General features: G+C 45.8%; 1 pseudogene across 1 annotated transcript; it reads right to left on the reverse strand.

Moving 5' to 3' along the window:
* Positions 1-4,481: 4,481 nt before the first annotated feature.
* On the reverse strand, positions 4,482-5,058 carry LOC308520228 (phospholipid-transporting ATPase IK-like; annotated as a pseudogene). The gene has a single exon. The product of its transcript is annotated as a phospholipid-transporting ATPase IK-like (transcript).
* Positions 5,059-21,121: the final 16,063 nt, after the last annotated feature.

The raw sequence follows: 21,121 nt of genomic DNA on the forward strand, positions 1-21,121 counted from the left end.
CGCAGCCTTGATCATGTTGACTTCGTTGGAGACCTGTTGCCAGGTTCTGGTATTTCTTCACCAGCGCCACAGTCAAGGTCTTCTGATTAGCCAGCACCCAACAGCAGATGATTGCTTGGCATCTTGAGGCTAGTGCCATGGAGGCCTGCTCTTGCCACACCTTAGGGATTTCTCCCAGGGCTCCTTGCTCAGGGACAGCAGCAACTTGTTCAGACACTCTCCATTAATGACCACAGATGTCTTGATCCATGCCAAGTTTTGTTTCTCTCCCAGTAGGCCTCCAGGTTCTGAACTATCTCATTCTCCTTCAGAATGGGCATGACCTTGGACAGCAGCTGTCAGGCAGAGAGAATATTCTTGACTTCTTTGGCTTATCTCCTGTGAGTACCAAATTTGTGAGTACCCTTGCTTGACACACTGGATGGTTTCAAGGACTCCATCGTGGAGCCTGAGTTTATCAGCTATAGCTCTCAGCAGCTGGAGTTTCTGCTTATCTCCTCGGACACCTGGTACAGAGCATGGCCCCAGTTCTGAAAAAGGATGCTGGCCTCCTTTTGTCCCTGGCACCAGTCCTCATACATGTCCTCATCCACCTTTTTGCAGGCCAGGCACAGCGTGAGCAGGGTCTGCTCCATGAAAGAGGTTAAGGTCTCTTTGTGGTCCACTCTGTCAAGACTTTCTCACAGAAGTGATCAAAGTATACAGTCATCGTCTGCACCTTTGACGTAGAGGTAGATGGAGCTGTAGGGGTTTCAGACAAGCTCGTGCATCCACTGTAGGATGCTGTTGAAGCCCTCATGGCCAGGACCTGGTACACCTACTTCGTCCCCAGTTCCATCACTATTATGCTATACTGTGTGCATGCCTCAGGCTTATAGCAGATACTCCAAGGCCTCTTTGACTAGTGCCTCCTTATTAGGGGAACCTGCCAGGTACTGCAGCTGGTTGTCTTTCTCCTGCATTATCACTGTGTGTCAGGTGGCCAGCAGGCTCCAGAACTCCAGCACCATCCTGTCCTTGTTGCTGTGCACATCACTCAGGAACCTTCAAATTTGGGAGAGGAACTTCCCATCAGCACAATTATTCCAGAGGTGGGTTTTCTCCTTAACATAGGGCCTCCTCCTCATCTGGGCAGTAGACAGTGACATTGATGCAGCACTTCTTTAAGGCCATGACATGCTGTGTGAGCATGCGTGTCTTCTCTGAGAAGATGTACCCCACCTGGCCCAGCTGGTCGTTGATGCTGGTGCTGGGGGTTTGGCAGGCATTTCCTGGGGCTCGTGGTTTATCTGCATGTCCGAGTTGATGAAGATGCTATTCCCCAGATAGATGAATTTGTTGCCTATGATGATATGATGACCATGACTATGGGCACCATGATGCTGAGTAGGAGGGTAAGCGCCAGAAGATGAGATGGTGGTCACACTGTAAATGTGCTTCTCAGACACATAGTGGTGTTTGCACAGCATTGAATTTTGTCACCTTGTCCTAGAAGCCCAAGGTCAAGCACCACATAGAGATCAGCACCTGAAGATTAGGGGCACCAGCTTATTCAGTAGTCGGTCTATGTTGGTTCTCGTCAGTAGACACTGCCACAGTTCCTCATGGTCTTTGTGGCTCAGATGATTATTCTGTAGCAGGTGTCTGGGTTCCGGATCCTAAAACTACGTAGGAGAATGTTGTCACTGTTGGGCGAGTATTTTTGGCCCTCCCACTTCAGGCGCCACATAAAGTTGTACATCTGACTTTTGGGTTCTTCACACATGTACCCTTGCCAATTGAATGAAGGCTCACTCCCACCACACCTCAGGGCTGTCTTGTGGGTGTTGGAGTCCTTGTTCTATGGCACCAAAACACATGCTCCTCAGCTGGACCCCCAGGGACTGCCACAACAGAGGGACATTCCTGGCCTGCAGGAAGTCTGTCCTCTCCTCACTGGCTCATGCCAGGGCTCTTGCTCATCCACATTCACATATCGGATGACGCCTGGTGCTTCTTGTGCAGGGACAGCAGCAGCTTGTTCAGAAACTCTCTGCTAATGTCCAAAGCCGACTTTACCTGTGGCAGGTGTTTTTTTGCTTTCCCAGTAGTCTTCCAGTGTCAAAACTATCTCCTCCTCCTCCTCCAGAGAGAGCATGTCCTTGGACAGTAGCTGGCAAGCAAAGCAGATATTCTCTGCTGTCTCCTGTGAGTACCCACACTTGGATGTTTTCTTCCTGGAAACACTGGATGATGTCAAGGATGCCGCACTGGAGCCTGTGTTTAATGGTTGTGGCTCCTAGACGCTGGGGGTGCTGCTCTATCTCCTCCTATAACTTGTGCAGGGTGTGGCCCTGGTTCTAAAGAAGGATGCTGGCCTCCTGGTACCACTGGCACCACTCCTGGTGTGTGTCCTCATGCACTTTTTTGCAGGCTTGGCATAGCATGCTCTGAGTTTGCTCCAGAGGAGGTTAACACCTCTTCCGTGGTCCACTCTATCAAGCCTTTCTCACAAAAGCAATCAAAGGTGACAAAGGTAGTGTCTGTGCCTTTGGTGTAGAGGTAGATGTAGCTGTCGGGGTTTCAGACCAGCACTGACTCTCACTCTCAAAACTGTTCAAGCCATCATTGCCAGGACTTTGTACACCCTCTCCTACCCCAGCTGCCTCACCGTGATACTGTCCTGTGTGCATGCCACGAGAACGTAGCTGTAATGCTGGGACCTGTGTGATCAGCACCTTCTCATCAGGAAAAGCTGCCTGAAAAAGTAGCTGGTTGCCCTTCTCCTGCACCATCACCATGTGGCAGATGGCCAGCAGGTGCCAGAATTCCCTCAACATCCTGCCCTTCTTGCTAGCATATCGTTCAGGAGCCACACTTTTTAGAAGAGCAGCTTCAAGTCAGCAAATTTGTTCCAGGTGTAGCGGTATTGTTAACATAGGGCCTCCTCCTCATTTGGACGGTAGACAGTGCCATTGATGCAGTACTTCTTGAAGTCATGATGTACTGTGTGAGCGTGCCAGCCTTGCCCAAGAAGATGTACCCAGTGGCGCAGCTGTTCGTTGAAGCTCATGCTACAGGCTTTGGCAGGTATGTCTGGGGGCAGATAGTCCAACTGCATGTCCAAGTTGATGAAGATGCTATTTCTCAGATAGATAGAATTCATCTATGATGAACATGGCCTTCAGAAGTATGATGCTGTGCAAGTTGGGGAAGCCCCAGAAGAGGAACGAGTCCGTGGTCACACTGTACATGTGCTTCACAGACACATGGTGGTGTTTACATGACTTTGAATTTTGTCACCTTGTCCCAGAAACTCATGGTCAAGGCCATAGAGATCAGTGCCAGGGGCATGAATGTCAGGATCACCAACCTGTTCATTAGACTGTCTACCCTGGTTCACTTAAGATGGACCTTACCACAGTTCCTCATGATATTGTGTCAAAACTGGTTTAGATGATTATTCTATAGCAGATACCTATGTTTTGGAACCTATAGGCACGCAGGAGGGTGTTGCCATTGTCTGGAGAGTATTTCTTCCCTACCACTTCAGGTGTATAAAATGGTATATCCCACTCTTGGGTTCCTCACACCCCTGACCGTGTCAGTTCCACAAAGGCCCTCTCCTGTTGCACCTTGGGGCTGTCTCGTGGGTGTGATGGAGTCCTTGTTCTACAGCAACAACTCCATGCTTTTCACCTGGATCCCAAGGGACTGCCACGACAGAGAGATGTGCCTGTCCTGCAGGATATCTGTCCTCTGATTACCTGGCTCCTATCAGGACTCTTGTTCATCCACATTCACATTTTGGACTGGCTACCAGGGATCCTTGTGCAGGGACAGTGGCAGCTTGTCCAGAAACTCTCTGTTAATGACCACAGCCATCTTGGTAGATTTTGTTGCTCTGCCAGTAGGCCACGAGGATCCACACTATTTCCTTCTCCTCCAGAGTGAGCATTATCTCAGACAGTAGCTGGCAGGCAAAGTGGATATTCTCTGCTGTCCCTGGCTTGTCTCCTGTGAGTACTCATATTTTGATGTTCCCTTGCTTGAGACACAGGATGGTTTCGTGGACACCATTTTGGAGCCTTTATTTGATGGCTCTGGCTCCCAGCCACTGGAGGTTCTGCTCTATCACCTTATACACCTGGTGCAGGGAGTGGCCCTGGTGTTGAAAATGAATGCTGGACTCCTAATTATCACTAGTGTCACTTCTACATTTCCTCATCCACCTTTTTGCAGGCCTGGCATAATGTAAGCAAGGACTGCTCTGTAAACAAAGTTAAGGCCTCTTTGTGTTCACTCTATCACGCCTTTCTCACACGAGTGATCAGAGATAAGAGAGATCAGAGATGAGAGCGAGTGTCTTTGGTGAAGAGGTAGCTGGAGCTGTCAGATTTTCTGACTGTCATGGGCATCTGATTTCAGATGATGTTGAAGTCCATCATGGCCAGGACCTGGTACACCTGTTCCTCATTCAGCTTTATCACTGTGATGCTGTTTTACATGTGTGCCAGGAGCACGTAACCGAAATTTTGGAATTTCTGTTACCAGCACCAGCTCATCAGGAGAAGCTTCCCAGTACTACAGCTGGTTGTCTTTCTCCTGCACCATCTTTGTATGGCAGATGGCCAGCAGGTGCCAGTACTCCCCACCATCCTGTTCTTTTTGCAATGCACATTGCTCAGGAGCCTGGTGCTTTGGAAGAGCATCTTCCCATCAGCACATTTGTTCCAGACATAGGTGTTCTTCTTAAAATAGAGCTTCATCTTCATCTGGACAGTAGACAGTGGCATTGATGCAGCACTTCTTTAAGTCATGATGTGCTGGGGTGAGTGTGCCTGTCTTGTCTGAGAAGATGTACTTCACCTGGCCCAGCTGGTCATTGATGCTGGTGTTGTGGGGGTTGGCAACCATCTCCTGGGATTCATAGTTTATCCACATGTCCAAGTTGATGAAGATGCTATTCCCCAAATAGATGAATTTGTCTATAATGAACATGCCAATGGACACCATAACCCTGTACAGGATGGGGAAGCCCCAGAAGATGAGGAAAGATTTGGTGTTCACACTATACATGTGCTTCACAGACACACAGTGGTGTTTGCATGACCTTGAATTTCATACCTTGTCTCAGGAACCCAAGGTCAAGGCCATAGAGATCCGCACCAGGGATATGAATGTCAGGATCACCGGTCTGTTCAGCAGATGGTCTATCTTCTTTCTTTTTTGTGGGTTTGCTGGAGTTCCTCAAGATTTCTGTGTTAAAACTGACATAGATTATTCTGTAGCAGGTGTCTGTTTCATATCCTACAGCCATGTAGTGGGATGTTGCTACTGTTAAGGGATATCTCTTCTCTACCACTTCAGGTGCCCCATAAAGTAGTGTATCTGACTTTTGGGTTCCTCACACAACTGACCTTGCCAGTTCCATGAAGGCCCTTTCCTGTTGTCCCTTGGGGCTGTCTCATGGGTGTTGGAGTCATTGTTCTCTAGCACCAATTCCGTGCTTTTCACCTGGATCCCAAAGGACTGCCATATCCGAGAAATGCACCTGGCCTGCAGGACAACTATCCTCTGCTCACCTGGATCCTGCCAGGACTCTTGCTCATCCACATTCACATTTTGGACCAGTGTCTGGGGCTCCTTGCTCTGAAACAGCAGCAGCTTGTCCAGAAACTCTCTGTTAACGACCACAGCCATGTTGATTTGTGGCAGGTTTTGTTGCTCTGCCACTAGGCTGCCAGAGTTTGCACTATTTCCTTCTCTTCTAGAATGAGAATGTCCTTGGATAGTAACTGGCAGGCAAAGCGGATATTTTCTGCTATCTCTGTCTTGTCCCCTGTGAGTACCCACACTTTGCTATTTGCTTGCTTGAGACACCGTCCTGGAGCCTATGTTTAACGGCTGTGGCTCCCAGATGCTGGAGATACTGCTGATTTCCTCCTATACCTTGTGGAGGTTGTGGCCCTGGTTCTGAAGAAGGATGATGGCCTCCTGGTACCACTTATGCCACTCCTGGTTTGTATCCACATGCACTTTTTTGCAGGCCTGGCATAGTATGCTCTGAGTTTGCTTCGCAAAGGTTAAGGCCTCTACCGTGGTCCACTCTGTCAAGCCTTTCTCACAAAAGCAATCAAAGGTGACAAAGGCAGTGTCTGTGCCTTTGGTGTAGAGGTAGATGTAGCTGTCGGGGTTTCAGACCAGCACTGCTCTCACTCTCAAAGCTGCTGAAGCCACTGTTACCAGGACCTTGTACACCATCTCCTACCTGAGCTGCCTCACCGTAATACTGTCCTGCATGCATGCCACAAGAACGTAGCTGTAATGCTGGGACCTGTGTGATCAGCACCTTCTCATCAGGAAAAGCTGCCTGATAAAGTAGCTGGTTGCCCTTCTCCTGCACAATCACCATGTGGCAAGATGGTCAGCAGGTGCCAAAAGTTTGGCAACATCTTATTGCCCGCACATCGCTCAGGAGCCACACTTTTTTGGAAGAGTAGCTTCAAGTCAGCAAATTTGTTCCAGATGTAGAAGTCTTCTTGCTATAGGGCCTCCTCCTCATTTGGGCGGTAGACAGTGCCATTGATGACAGTACTTCTTGAAGTCATGATGAACATGCCAGTCTTATTCTGGAAGATATAACCCACCTGGTTCAGCTATTCATTGAGGCTCATGCTGCAGGCTTTGGCAAGCATGTCCTGGGGCAGGTCGTCCTTCTGCATGTCCAAGTTGATGAGGATACTATTCCCCAGATAGAATTCATCAATGATAAATATGGCCATGAGCGCCATGACGCTGTGCAGATTGGGAAAGCCCCAGAAATGAAGAATGACTCAGTGATCACAATGTATGTGTGTTTCTCAGAACTTCGTGTTGCTCCACGACCTTGAATTTTGTCACTGAAGCCCAAGTTCAAGACCATAGAGATCCACACCAGAGACATGAAGGTCAGAATCACCAGCCTGTCCATGAGACTGTTTACCTTTGGTCTCATCAATGGAACTTGCCACAGCTCCTCATGATCTTTGTGTCAAAACTGGCTTTGATGATTATTCTGTAGCAGGTGACTATGTTTTGGATCCTACAGCTATGTAGGAGCATGTTGCCACTATCTGGGGAGTACTTCTACCCTCCCACCTCAGGTGCCCTATAAAGTGGTGTGTCCAACTTTTGGGTTCCTCACAAACCTGTCCTTGTCAGTTCCTTAAAGGTCCTCTCCTGTTGCACCTTGGGGCTGTCTCGTGGGTGTGATGGAGTCCGTGTTCTACAGCAACAACTCCATGCTTTTCACCTGGATCCCCAAGGGACTGCCACATCAGAGACATGTGCCTGTCCTGCAGGGCATCTGTCCTCTGTTCCCCCAGATCCTGCCAGGACTCTTGCTCATCTACATTCACAGTTTGGACCGGCTACCAGGGCTCCTTGCTCTGGAACACCAGCAGCTTGTCCAGGAACTCTGTGTTAATGACCACAGCTGTCTTTACCTTTGTCAGGTTTTGTTGCTCTCCCAGTAGGCCGCCAGGGCCCAAACTATTTCCTTCTTCTCCAGAATGAGCATTATCTCAGACAGCAGCTGCCAGGCAAAGTGGATATTTTCTGGTGTCTCTGGCTTGTCCCCTGTGAGTACCCACATTTTGATGTTTCCTTGTTTGAGACACTAGATGGTTTCAAGGACACTGTCCTAGAGCCTGTGTTTAGTGGCTCTCTGCCACTGGAGATTCTGTTCTATCTCCTCATACATCTTGTGCATGACATGACCCTGGTTCTGCACACCACTCCTGATGGGTATCCTTGTCTACTTTTTTGCAGGCCTGGCACAGCCTGCTCACAGTTTCCTTTTCAAAGGAATTAAGGCCTCTTGTCGTCCACTTTGTCAAGTCTGTCTCACAATAGCAATCAAATATGACAGACAGAATCTGGGCCTTTGGAGAAGAGGTAGATGTTGCTGTCGGGGTTTTAGATTAGCACTGATATCTGCTTTCGGATGCTATTGAAGCCATCATGGCCAAGACCTGTAACTCCCATTCCTCCCCCGGCTCCATTATGGTTGATCCTGCCCTACGTGTGTACCAAGAGCACATAGCCAAAATTCTGATGCTGTTAGCAGACCGGCTTATCAGAGGAAGCTGCCTAGTACTATAACTGGTTGTCTTTCTCGGGCACCATCTTTGTATGGCAGATGGCCAGCAGGTGCCTGAACTCTTGCACCATCCTGTCCTTGTTGCTATGTACATCACTCAGGAGCTTAGCATTTTGGAAGAGCAGGTCCCATCAGCACATTTGTTCCAGAGGTAGGTGTTCTCCTTAACAGAGGGACTCCTCCTCACCTGGGCAGTAGACAGTGGCATTGATGCAGCACTTCTTGAAGGCCATGATGTGCTGTGTGAGCGTGCCTGTCTTCTCTGAGAAGATGTACCCCACCTGGCCCACCTTGTCATTGATGCTGGTGCTGTGGGATTTGGCAGACAAGTCCTAGGGCTCATGGTTTATCTGCATGTCCGAGTTGATGAAGATGCTATTCTCCAGATAGATGAATTCATCTATGATGAACATGGCCATGGGCACTATGATGCTGTGCAGGATAGTGAAGCCCCTGAAGGTTTGGTGGTCACACTGTACATGTGCTTCACAGACACATGATGGTGGTTGCATGGCTTTGCATTTTATTACCTTGTCCCAAAAGCCCAAGGTGAATGCCATAGAGATAGCACCGGGGACATGAAGGTCAGGATCAGCAGTCTGTTCAGCGGACTGTCTACTCTGGTCCTCTTCAGATGGACTTTGCCACAGTTCCTCATGATCTGTGTGTCAGAACTGGCTTAGATGAGTATTCTGCATCAGGTGTCTGTGTTTGAGTTTTACAGCCACGTTATAGAACGTTGCCACTGTCTGGGGAATATTTTTTGCCTTCCCACTGTGGTTGCCCCATAAAGAGGTGCATCTGATTTTGGGTTTCTCACACACCTGACCTTGCCAGTTCCATGAAGACCTGCCCCACCATACCTCAGGGCTGTCCTGTGGGTGTTGGAATCCTTGTTCTGGTGCACCAACCACTTGCTGCTCAGCTGGATTCCTAGTGATTACCACGTCAGAGAGATGCGCCTGTCCTACAGGATATCTGTCTTCTCACCTGGCTCATGCCAGGACTCTTGCTCATCCACATCCATATTTTGGACCAGTGCCTGGGGCTCCTTGCTCTGGAAGAGCAGCAGCTTGTCCAGAAACTCTCTGTTAATGACCACAACCATGTTGACCTGTTGCTCTGCCAGTGGCCTCCAGTTCCCGCACTATTTCCTTCTCCTCCAGAATGAGAATGTCCTCGGACAGTAGCTGGCAAGCAAAGCAAATATTCTCTGCTGTCTGGTTTGACCCCTGTAAGTACACTTTGATATTTTCTTCCTTGAAACACTGGATGGTGTCAATCAAGGTCACCATCCCAGAGCCTCTGTTTAATGACTATGTCTCGCAGCACCTGGAGGTTCTGCTCTATCGTCTTGTACACCTTATGCAGGGTGTGGCCTAGTTCTGAAGAAGAATGCTGATCTGGTGCTCCTGGAACCACTCTCCATAAGTATCCTCATCCAACATTTTGCAGGACAGGCACAGCATGGGCACGTTTTGCTCAGGAGAGGAGGTTAAGGCCTCTTCCAGGGTCCACTTTTCAAGCCATTCTCATACCAGCAATCAAAGATGACTTCTCTTGACTTTTCTTTCATGTATTTCTAAGAAAATTTTTATGTCCAGTGTCCTTTTAGGTGAGATTTGGGTAATACCAGTATGCTTCTATTAAAGTGATATTAAAACTTTTATATGGTCTGAGTATTTGCATTCTCCTCCATAGCCCCAATTTATATATTGAATTTGTAATGCCTGATATGATGGTATGAGCAGGTCAGGCCTTTGTGCCATACCTACCTAGCTCATGAGATTCCACCCCTCATGAATAGGATTAATGCTTTTATAAAAGACATGCCACAGAGCTCTCATGGCATTTATTTATTTATTTATCCTCACCCAAGGATATTTTTCCATTGATTTTTACTGAGAGTAGAAAAGAGAGGGAAAGACAGAAAGAAACATCAATGTGAGAGAAACACATTGATTGGTTGCCTCTTGCATGAGCCCTGACCAGGCCCCAGGCCGGGGTGGAGCCTGCAACCAAGGTACGTGCCCTTGCCTTGAATGGAACCTGGGACCCTTTGGTCCACAGCCAATGCTCTATCCACTGAACCAAACGGGCTAGGGCTCTCATGGCTTTTGCACTACAGCAAAAATTGCTTAAAAAGAGGGCCCTCACCCAACTTTCAAGATCAAGTTCCTGGCCCCTTGTTCTTAAACTTCCTGCCTCCAAAACTGTGAGAAATACATCTTTTTGTTTGTTTATAAGATACCCAGTCTGTGGTATCCTATATAATAAAAAGGTAATATGAAAACTGACTGTCACACCTTCCCACAAAATGGCCACCACAAGATAGCAGCAGGGAAGGGCAGTTGGGGGGTGACCAGGCCAGCAGGGGAGGGCAGTTAGAGACAACCAGCCTGGCAGTGGGGGGGGGGGCAGTTGGGGGTGAACAGGCTGGCAGGGGAGCAGTTAGGTTTCAATCAGGCTGGCAGGGGAGTGGTTAGTGGGTGATCAGGCTGGCAGGGGAGTGGTTAGGGACAATCAGGCAGGCAGGCAGGTGAGCGGTTGGGAGCCAGCAGTCCCGGATTGTGAGAGGGATGTCCGGCAGTAGGACATCCCCCGAGGGGTCCTGGATTGGAGAGGGTGAAGGCTGGGCTGAGAGACACCTCCCCCCCAGTGCATGAATTTCATGCACCAGGCCTCTAGTTTTAAAACAGTCCAAACAGACTTACCACTGGAAGACAATTTGCCATTAGCTATTTTAACAAAGAATGAAACTTGGCGACCACAGTGTGTATTTGCATGGTAGCCATTACCAATCCAGCTTTTGTCCTGAAGAGGAAGATTTCCCAAGCTATTTAATAATATATATTATTGTCTGGGTTAATTACACCATTAATCCAGAGGAAAGAAGGAAATCTATTCAATTAAAGACAAGTGTAATTTTGTACAATTAATCATAATCTTCTTAAGGGAAATAAAAGTAATTTGTTTTTAGTAAGAGGGAGTCTATAATTATTCATGAGAGTGGAAAACTCACTTATTAATACATCATGTTTACTTTGAATGTGGTGACATATGTTGCAGTTTTGCTGTTAGTCTTTGGCCTGAAAAAGCATGTGCTAAGTCTTGTCATTTCTGGTTCTGATCATCTGCTTTGATGACAGATTAAAAATGCAGTTTGGTGTTTCAGTACATAAATCTCAAATAATCATCCCAAGAGAAATGCACCAAACCCTCAGAGAGCTTTCCAACAAGAGACGATGACATTTAATAAACTCCAGGATTCGTGATGTGACTTGTCACTGGTTCAGCCAGAAGGAGCAGGAGAATGTCACGGTTGCTACAGTGGCCACTCAGAAGTTGTGTTCTATAAGTCTGGACAATCAACTTCTGGAAACTCTCCCCTGGGATGAGGATACAGTGTGTGTCAGCCATGTATCTCGAAAACCTTTGATTATTGGGGCTATGATTTAGGCAGCAGACATTTTTCTTGTGCACAGAAACAAGCATGGTGTTCCTCAATTCCTATCTCCTTGGACCTGAGAGATCTAAGTCCTTCATAAAACTTTATAGTCAGCTCTCTTAAAACATCTATTTCACAGTGAATCACATGCTACTTTTGCATTTTTGTTCCATTTCACATTTTTATTTTTGTCTTTCCTATGAAAGCTGAATGCAGTTGAAACATTAGCTTTTGTGGCAATGAAGGAAAACTTTCTAACATCATTGTTCATTTGTGAGGTGGGAAGAGCATAGCTCTAGCAGCCAGGGCAAGAACTGAAGCCTCTGGTCACAGTTCACCCACCACTTATTAGCTCTGTGTCTGTGAGAAAGTTACCTTAATCTCAATAGGCTTCACTTTCCTTGTGCATAAAATTATGTCTTCCTTTTCACGACTGTCGTGCATATTAAGTCGAAGTATCAGCGTGGGCAGTTAGAGTTATTAATATAAGAAAGCAAAAGAAAAATAACTTTCATAAACTGGGAAGCAGGTACAAATAACAGAACAGAATTTCTATCTAGCTTACTGCTAAATAGACCCATTAACACACACTCAGGACGGGACAGGAAACCTTAGAAATGCCAAAAGCCAGGTAAGGGTGCTGGGTGGAAGGAAATTCCTCCACTAGGTGCATGCTGAGTAAGAACTAGATGATGTAATGAAACTTTTGGACATGCGGTAATGGGAGTCAGAGTGAGGAAACAGAGGGGCAGGGCCTAGTGAGGGAGCACTCGGAATGGTAACTGGATTGGATAGAGGACATGAAACCCCAATAGAATTTACTGGGAGGAGGGCCCAATCCAAGCCCGTGAAAAGTTATAAGTTTAGGTTGGATAACTTAATGGTTCTGCCACTTCCTTTACCTAAACCAAGAAGATATATGGAGGATGAACAAAAGTCTGGTGACAGTGCTTCTAGAGCCTGCCCACCCTCTTGGTCCCCAAAGATGTATTAGTTCCCCTTAATTTACAATAAAATTTTATCATGTTTAAACTTTTCCACGTGTTCATTATCCAGCAGTGCTTTGCAGCTTGGTTGTAGAGAAGAAAGCAAACGGTTGCAATGTATTAGCCTGCTGGGGCTGCCATAAAATAATCCTATAGACTGGGTGGCCTAAATAATAGGTATTTACTTTCTCAGAGGTCTGGAGGCCTAGAAGTCCAAGGTCAAGATGCCGTCATGGTTTGTATCTGGGGCGATCTTTCCTCCTGGCTTGCTGATGGCTGCCTTCTCGCTATGTCCTCACATGGCCTTTCCTCTGTGTGCACACAGGGGGAGAGAGAAAAAGAGGGAGCTCTCTGATCTCTTCCTCTCCTTATAATGACACCTGTCCTATGGGATCAGGGTCTCACCCTTACTGTAGACTGAATATTTGGGTCTCCCCACAGTTCATCTGCTGCAATCCCAATCCCCAGTGTGATAGGATTAGGCAGTGAGGCTTTGGGGAGGTAACTAGGGCCCGAGGGCAGAGCCCTTATGAATGGGATTAGTGCTTTTATAAAAGAGACCCCAGAGAGCTCCTTTGCCCCTTGTGTAGTGAGAGGTTATAGTGAGAAGAACCAGGAAGAGCATCCTCACCAGACACCGAATCTGCCAGTGACTTGGTCTTGGACTTCCCAGCCTCCAGAGCTGTGGGAAATAACTTTGCTGTTAATAAACCATCCTGTATTTTGTTACAGAAACCAAAATGGACTAAGACAGCTCTAATGACCTCATCTAATCTTAACTAATTTTCCTTAAAGGCTCAATTCCAAAGGCAGTCACATTGAGGGTTAGAGCTTCTACACAGTTTAGTTCATACACATGAATCACAACTTGCGACCTACTTTAAGTAAAAGTTTCTGTGTGTGTCCGATAGGCCCAGGTTTCTACTCTGCATAAATAATCAAAATCCAAGCTGGGGATGGGTCTCTGAAGCCTATGGATAAGGAACAGAAAGTAGTGATCATTAAAATGAGGTCCCCACAGTCCCATATGTGTAATATAGAAATGCAGAAGCTCTTACATTTCAGTTCAGTTTCAAATATTAAAACCACACATTGTAGAGTCTGGCTTTCCCAGATGAACTTGGAAGAGTGAGAATGTGCACAGCCCAAGTGCAGTCAAGGGTGCCAGGAGGGGTCTGTTAGGAGGTGACATGTCTCAGGGCCATGCCAGGGCCCCTGGTAAAAATCTGCCCATCCCAGGAGTCACAGGGCCAGGATGAGGAATGCTCACTTAAGTCTGGGAAACACAGCAGGTGAATTGAGAGCCAAATGAGACAGTGCAGCCAGAAGGTGCTGAAGAAGCCAAGAGGTGGAAATGGAATGGCAGGAGGATGGGATCAAAGGATTGAGGCTAGCTTCAGAACTAACTCTGGGAACACTGAGTTCTCTTATGTGTAGGTTGGCAAAAATATTAAACAGAGGGCTTGATCTTGGCAGATACAAAAAAGGAGTTTTATGAAATTTTAGGCATTATACTCTTTCACGGCACTTCCTGATGAAATGTCCAAACTAGGTGATCTCATCTAGGAATAATACTAACCCTACTTTGACTAATGGTCTTTTTCATCATTACAAGTGAAATTTTAAATTAGGATTTTATTCTTTATATATAAATTATGCCATCTTATAATATATTGATGAGTAGTATCTATAGTTACTTTTTTGTAATATTTCTTGGCTATTATTCATTTACTCAATGAACATTACATCCTCAAAGAATTATTCTCTGACCTGAGACCCCACATGGATCAAAGCCCCCAGTCATGCCCTCTCCTAAAAGCCTACACTTCTCCTTTATAGGCCTTCTCACTATTGCAATTAAATAGTAATTGCATGATTAATTGTTTAATGTCTTTCTTCCCTGCCAGATTATTTCCCCAATGAAAACAGGAACCAGGTCTGTTTTAATAATAGTCATATCTGACATGGGTTCTTGCCCATAGCAATACATTTTGTAAAAAAAAAATTTAATTTAAATTTATTGACTTCAGAGAGGAAGGGAGAAGGAGAGAGAGATAGAAACATCAGTGATGGAAGAGAATCATTGATTGACTGCCTCCTGCATGTCCCACACTGAGGATCAAGCCAGCAACCCAGGCATGTACCCTGACTGGGAATGGAAACGTGACCTCTTGGTTCATAAGTTGACGCTCAACCAGTGAGCCATGCCAGCCGGCCTTAGCAAAACATTTTTAAAAAATGAGTTCTCTCATTCACTCATTTATTCATCCATTAGCTAATGTTTTTGTATTCACAAGCCCTAGAAACTGTAAACTATAAACAGGGAAGCAAAAATTAATGCACTTGCATTCAAACAGTTCACAATTTAGTACAGAAAGTTCCTCTTGAGAACCTGATGACATCTGCCATGTTTACAGATCCCTGGAAGTCTGCTCACTATCTTCCTAAAACTCTTTACATTCTGAAATCAGAATCCCCTTCTGAAAGGCAGACTTGAAAACACGTACAAGGTAAGGGGAGGAATGGAGGAGGGCATCAGCATGTCCTGCTGTGGCTCAGAAAGGGCTTCCACTGGAAATGAGGCGATTTCACCAGGAGAAGAAGTGAGAGCATCAGAGGTTAAGGAAGATAGTGTTGGTTTGGAAAAGCATGGAGGCGTGAAAGAACATCCTTACCTTGTAAAGATGGGAATGTGTGACTGGGAAGAAGTTGGGTGGGTGAGGAGTAGGGAGAAGTCAGCAGAGGATACTGTAGAGGTAACTAAACCTAACTAGATCAGGGGGGACTTTGCTTCATCCTGGGCTTGAGGAGTGTTTTGTTGTTGTTTGTTTGTTTATTTGAATTGCAGGGTGTTATTCAGGGAGTGACAGGATGAGTCTTGTAGTTTAGAAGGAGCCCCCTGGTGGTGGTGTTGAGGGCCCATTGGAGCCTGCAGACCAGTACTAGCCCCATGGCCTGAACAAAGGTAACCGTTAGACAACGGGATTTAAGGAGAGGGTAGAGGCTGGAGTGATATTTAGGAAGGAGAATCAGCAGAGCTCTGTGGAGTGGATGTGGAGTGTGTGAGAGAGGGTAGGGATAAACTCCACGTTTTGCCTTAGGCGATCGAGTGCATACTGGTGGTAGGTTAAGTCTCCTTGGGCAGCCTCTTTGGCACGAGTGCCAACTCATCAAAATGAAAGTGCCCGTGGACACTTTTCATTCAAAATGCAATAAGCGGTTGTAAATGCTAAAACACACATTCCTTACAACTTAGACTACGCGGCAGACTGGAGCGAGGAATGTCGAGAAAACCAACACTGCGTGTGACTCGCAGAAGGTGTATCTGTGCAGTCACACCGAGGCAGCCAGCGTCCTGATCTTTTTTCTTGCAATGACAGCATGGGCTGCATTGAGCAGCTAGGTGTACCACATGCAGTCTGGGCACTGTGGGTTATCATTTCTGATGAATAAAATTTTCAAAAGATTTGGATTTTGGGGATTATAATTCTTAGTTTATGATATAACTATCTGTGGAAGGTTCAGCCTACTTACCTTTAGCTGCAGTTTCAAACTTCATCTACTAAGATAATGGGCTTTCAATTAAAATTTTTTGTTGTTGTTAATCCAACTGGAGGATAATTTTCCATTGATTTTAGAGAGAGTGTAAGGGGAAGGGAAGAGAGAGAGAGAGAGAGAGAGAGAGAGAGAGAGAGAGAGAGAGATCCATGTGAGAGAGCCACAGTAATTGGTTGCCTCCTGCATCTGCCCCAAAGTCATAGCAATAGTGATAATGATAGGAAATAAGTGGAGAGTGTTACAATGTTATAGCAATATAGAATAATTAAAGAGTGTTATAGGAAATGCAGAAAATCAGCTTGTACTCTGATTAACACTTGTGTGATGACGTATGTTACTGATAGCCACCTGGACTGCCGTAGGTCAGAACAGGCTTAAAAACGGGTCTCCGACTTTAGACATCGATCATCCTCTTGGTCCACGCTCCACGCTGCCTTGCTCCACGCTGGACGGCAGAAGAATGGCCGAACCTCCAATTGTGAGACTCCGGTCACCCTCCTCCCGCTGACTTTGGGTGGCTGGCCATCTGGTTGGGTTGAGTCAGTGGGAGGAGGACGACTGAAGTCTCGCGCGGAAATTTTTCTACATTTCCTATAGCACTCTAATTATTTTCTATTGCTATAACATTGTGACACTCTCTACTTATTTCCTATCATTATCACTATTACTATGACACCCAACCAGGCAGGGAACCTGCAACCCAGATACGCCCCTTGACCAGAATCGAACCCAAGACCCTTTGGTTTAAGGGCCGACACGCTAACCACTGAGCGATGTCAGCCAGGGCTCAATTAATTTTGAAATAGCAGCTTTATTGAGATATAATTACATACCTTATAATTTACCCACTTACTGTATACAATGCTTTCAATTAATTTTTCATATTTAAAAATATCATTTTCTCTAAAATTCTTTTGCAATTAAATGGTATCTCTTTCCTAACAAGACAAAATATTACAAAGGATGTATATTTAAAAATTTAGCTAATTGTCCTTATACTAGTACATAGGACTATTTTCAGGTGCCTCTGGTTATTGGCGTCAAAGAATATAGTCTGATGTGGGTTTAAATTAGAGAAAAATAAAATATGTGATCAGAATAGTATCAGAAGTGACCTGTGCAGTGAGAAGAGAAGACTGAAGGTGGGCTGTGCTCATGGCTCTCCTTGTTGCTCCGCTGGGGAGAGCAGACCCGGTGTAATTGACAGCCTCTCAGCTCACTGTCAAGGGCTTAGGGCAGGGGTGGGCAAACTTTTTGACTCGAGGGCCACAATGGGTTCTTAAACTGGACCGGAGGGCCGGAACAAAAGCATGGATGGAGTGTTTGTGTGAACTAATATAAATTCAAAGTAAACATCATTATATAAAAGGGTATGGTCTTTTTTTTTTTTAGTTTTATTCATTTCAAACAGGCTGGATCCGGCCCGCGGGCCGTAGTTTGCCCACGGCTGGCTTAGGGAGAAGCTCCCCCTCCAGTACACCTGGCTCATGGTGGATGTGCTGTGATGTGTGTTTTCTCGCCCGGGTAGCAGTGCTGTTGTACCGAGGGGAACAATAATAGTCTTGGGTTTACACTAAAGTATGTGTTGTAAAAAGAAAGCTCAGCCTAACCATTACTGTAGATACACAGTGAGAACAAAATGGAAGGTTTTGAGAAGTTTGAATGCCACCTCACATTGTGTGTTAATGATCTTTGGGGTCGCTGGGACAGATCTAATAAACCATGCTTGTTGCTGAAATAACAATTATAGGAAAAAAATAACCCTTTTCCTATTGCAATTGACAGAACTGTCCACAAAGATTGAACCTCTCTGGTTTGCCCTGCGATGCTGGATCCCAGAATACTCCTGGCCTTTAGGCTGACCCACACATTGGTCAGTTGTCTAAAACAGATGTTTCTTTCCAAGGTTGCATATGCGTGGGTAGTGAGAGAGGGTCTTGGACAAATTTGCTCCAACTCATCCTGATAGCATTGTAGACTATTTGTTGTTAAATGCAGCTTTTATCTTGTAACTTTTGGGGTCAAAGTGCCTCTCTATTTAATGCCTGCATCTGCCTTTAAGGTCTGCTATCACCCAGCACCATCCCAACCTTCCCACCACCAGCTTTATTTCTTCTTTGTTTCAGATGTACAAAGAGTCATTCTTGTGTCTGAATGTTTGCTTATATTGATTAATGTCCTATAGCAGTGGTTGGCAAACTCATTAGTCAACAGAGCCAAATATCAACAGTACTACGATTGAAATTTCTTTTGAGAGCCACAGTTTTTAAACTTAAACTATATAGGTAGGTACATTGTTATTAACTTCATTAGGGTACTCCTAAGCTGGCCTTTGCTAAAAACGTCCTCAGTCTGATTGAGGTACGTTTGCTGAGGTCGACCCCTTCCAACTCTCCCATCCACACTCATCTCGTATACTTGTTTCAGATAGATGAGTGTGGATGGGAGAGTTGGAAGGGGTCTACCTCAGGGAACATACCTCAAAACAATGTACCTCCCCCGCGCTGCGTATCCTGTGGCCCGCCTGCACTGTGTCTCCCGTTGCCGACCGACGGATACCCCCCACTTCTTCTAACACCACTTCTTCAAAATAGACTCACCCAGGCCGAAAACCAACTTCTGTGCATGGGCCACGAAGTTTCAATTGCACTGTATGTGCTCGCCCGTACATGGTATTTTGTGGAAGAGCCACACTCAAGGGGCCAAAGAGCCACATGTGGCTCGTGAGCCGTGGTTTGCTAACCACTGTCCTATAGTATTCACTTTTAGTAAAGTCTGCTTTGGTGTATTGTCTTCTGCTTACAAAAATAGATGCTATAAAAATAACCTTATAATATACTAGAGGCCTAGTGCACAAAATTCAGGCATGGGGGGATGGCGGGTGTGTGTGTGTGTGTGTGTGTGTGTGTCCCTCAGCCTGGCCTGCACCATTTCACAATATGGGACCCCTCAGGGGATGTCTGACTGCCAGTTTGGGCCCAATCCTGCAGAGATCCCCACGTTTTTAGCAAAGGCCAGCTTAGGAGAACCCTAATTAATGGGCTCACTACTTGAGCCAATTAAGCAGAGACAGGGTTGAATCATATATTAGCTTTTATTCCAATACTGCTGGCAGTATAGGAGAGAAGCAGGTCATTCACAAAAATTTGCTCTGCGCCCCACCATAAGCCAGCTGCTTATATTGGGTAGAAAGACAAAAATTACATGGGGAAGTAAGCAAAAGGGTATGCCAAATGGGCAGTTTACAGGAAATGGGGGCTGGAGATTTGCAAAGGCCTGTGGTTATGCAAAGGGCTGGGGTCTTCAAAGGGCTGGTTCCTCAGGGTTGTGCAACAAGATTGTTAATCTTTCCATGATAATAGGCAGCTCCCAGATGGGGAGGATGGGCTGCATTTCCAGGTGAGCTCCCAGGTCCCATGTGCAACTCCCAGTCAGATTAGAATGTGCCTTCTTTAATCCAAACAAAATAATCATGGTAAACAGAGCATGATTAATATTTCTTAAAATTATAGCTGGTCCCCAACCACGTTCTATTTCTTCCCCTATCAAATATATTCTTATAGCTTGACTTTATTTTATTTTATTTTTTTGGCTTGACTTTATTTGTATAATTTTTCCACTGACCTCATGTTATTGTTCTGGCCTTGGGGGCTGAGGGTGGTCCCTTGCCTTGTAAAGTCATTTTCTAATGAATTTAAAGTGACAGTTCACAGTCCTAATAAGAGTGCACAAGAATTCCAATTTCTCCACATTCTCACCAACACTTATTTTCTTTTGAATAGTAGCCATCCTAATGGACATGAAGTTTTACTTATATATTTTTGCAAGTCATTTGAAATCCCTTTTGGATCTAGGTGGAATAAAAATAATATTTAAAAAAGAATGCTTAATTTTTTTTCTCTTTCTCTCCTTTTATTCTGCATCCAGCCCTCAAATCCAGCTTTCCCATGCATTCATATCTTTTCCCTTTTCTCTGATTTTTTATGTTAATAATAATTTTGCACTTAGTTTCAGAATATATATATCTCCTGTTGTCCCAGGTTTTGTGTTTGTGTGTGTGTGTGTGTGTGTGTGTGTTTTAAGTAGTAGGGGATATTGTTTACCTTCATCTCTAATGATATTATATCAAGAAACGCTTCCTTTTTTACAGTATAATCGTAACAAATGCTCAACTTTTACTTTACTAACTCTGAGTACTTAGCACCTATATTTGCAGCAGCTGATGCTTGTTTTATGAGTCCTGCAAGAGTATTCAATCATTCAATTAACTTTTCTTGAGCTCCTCTTATATGGTGTTTTTGATAGGGCAACACCTCTTGAGAAATGGTAATGTCCAGCTGAGCTGAGGCCCATTTCTGTGGCAACTTGAGGGAAGGGACAGGTAGGATAGGTTTTGGTATGAGCCTGATATTTAGGGACCACTTCTTCCAAGTAGGGCATGCATTCCCCAGCCAAAGACAAACACTGGGTGAAAGGCAGACACTGGAACTCCAAATAGTGTACAGTTGACCCTTGAACAACGCTGGGGTTAAGGGCACCTGCAGCCATCACCCCAATCGAAGATTCACTTATAACTGCCTATATTCTGGGTTCTATGGTGATCAACTTGTATCGTTTTCATGGGGACTGTCCTGATTTTAAAACGTAAAGTCCAGCGTCGTAACAACCCAATTACTTCCAGGCAAACTGGAGTGGTTGGAAATCAGGGTTCTAATATTGACCACAGCCCCGCTCCCCACCCCAGCCCCCCCCCCCCCCCCCCACGTCCCATGGGGTAAGGAGTACATTTCTCATTTAGCAGCAGGCCTATGCCACCTCCCTTTCTGCATCAAGACTACAAGTCCCAGCATGCAGTGCATCCCCTTTCGGGCCAGTCCTTGGCCAGCCTGGCTCATTCACTCCAGTGTCTTCTTTGGGCGCGGCGCCTGGGAACCCGTGCGCGCAGACGTCGACGCGCTGACGCATTACTCTTAGTGCCTCTTCCCGGCCTCCTGGTTGGCCAGAGTC

This window comes from Myotis nattereri, assembly GCF_964212035.1.
Source record: "Myotis nattereri genome assembly, chromosome: 5".
Taxonomy (NCBI): Eukaryota; Metazoa; Chordata; class Mammalia; order Chiroptera; family Vespertilionidae; genus Myotis; species Myotis nattereri.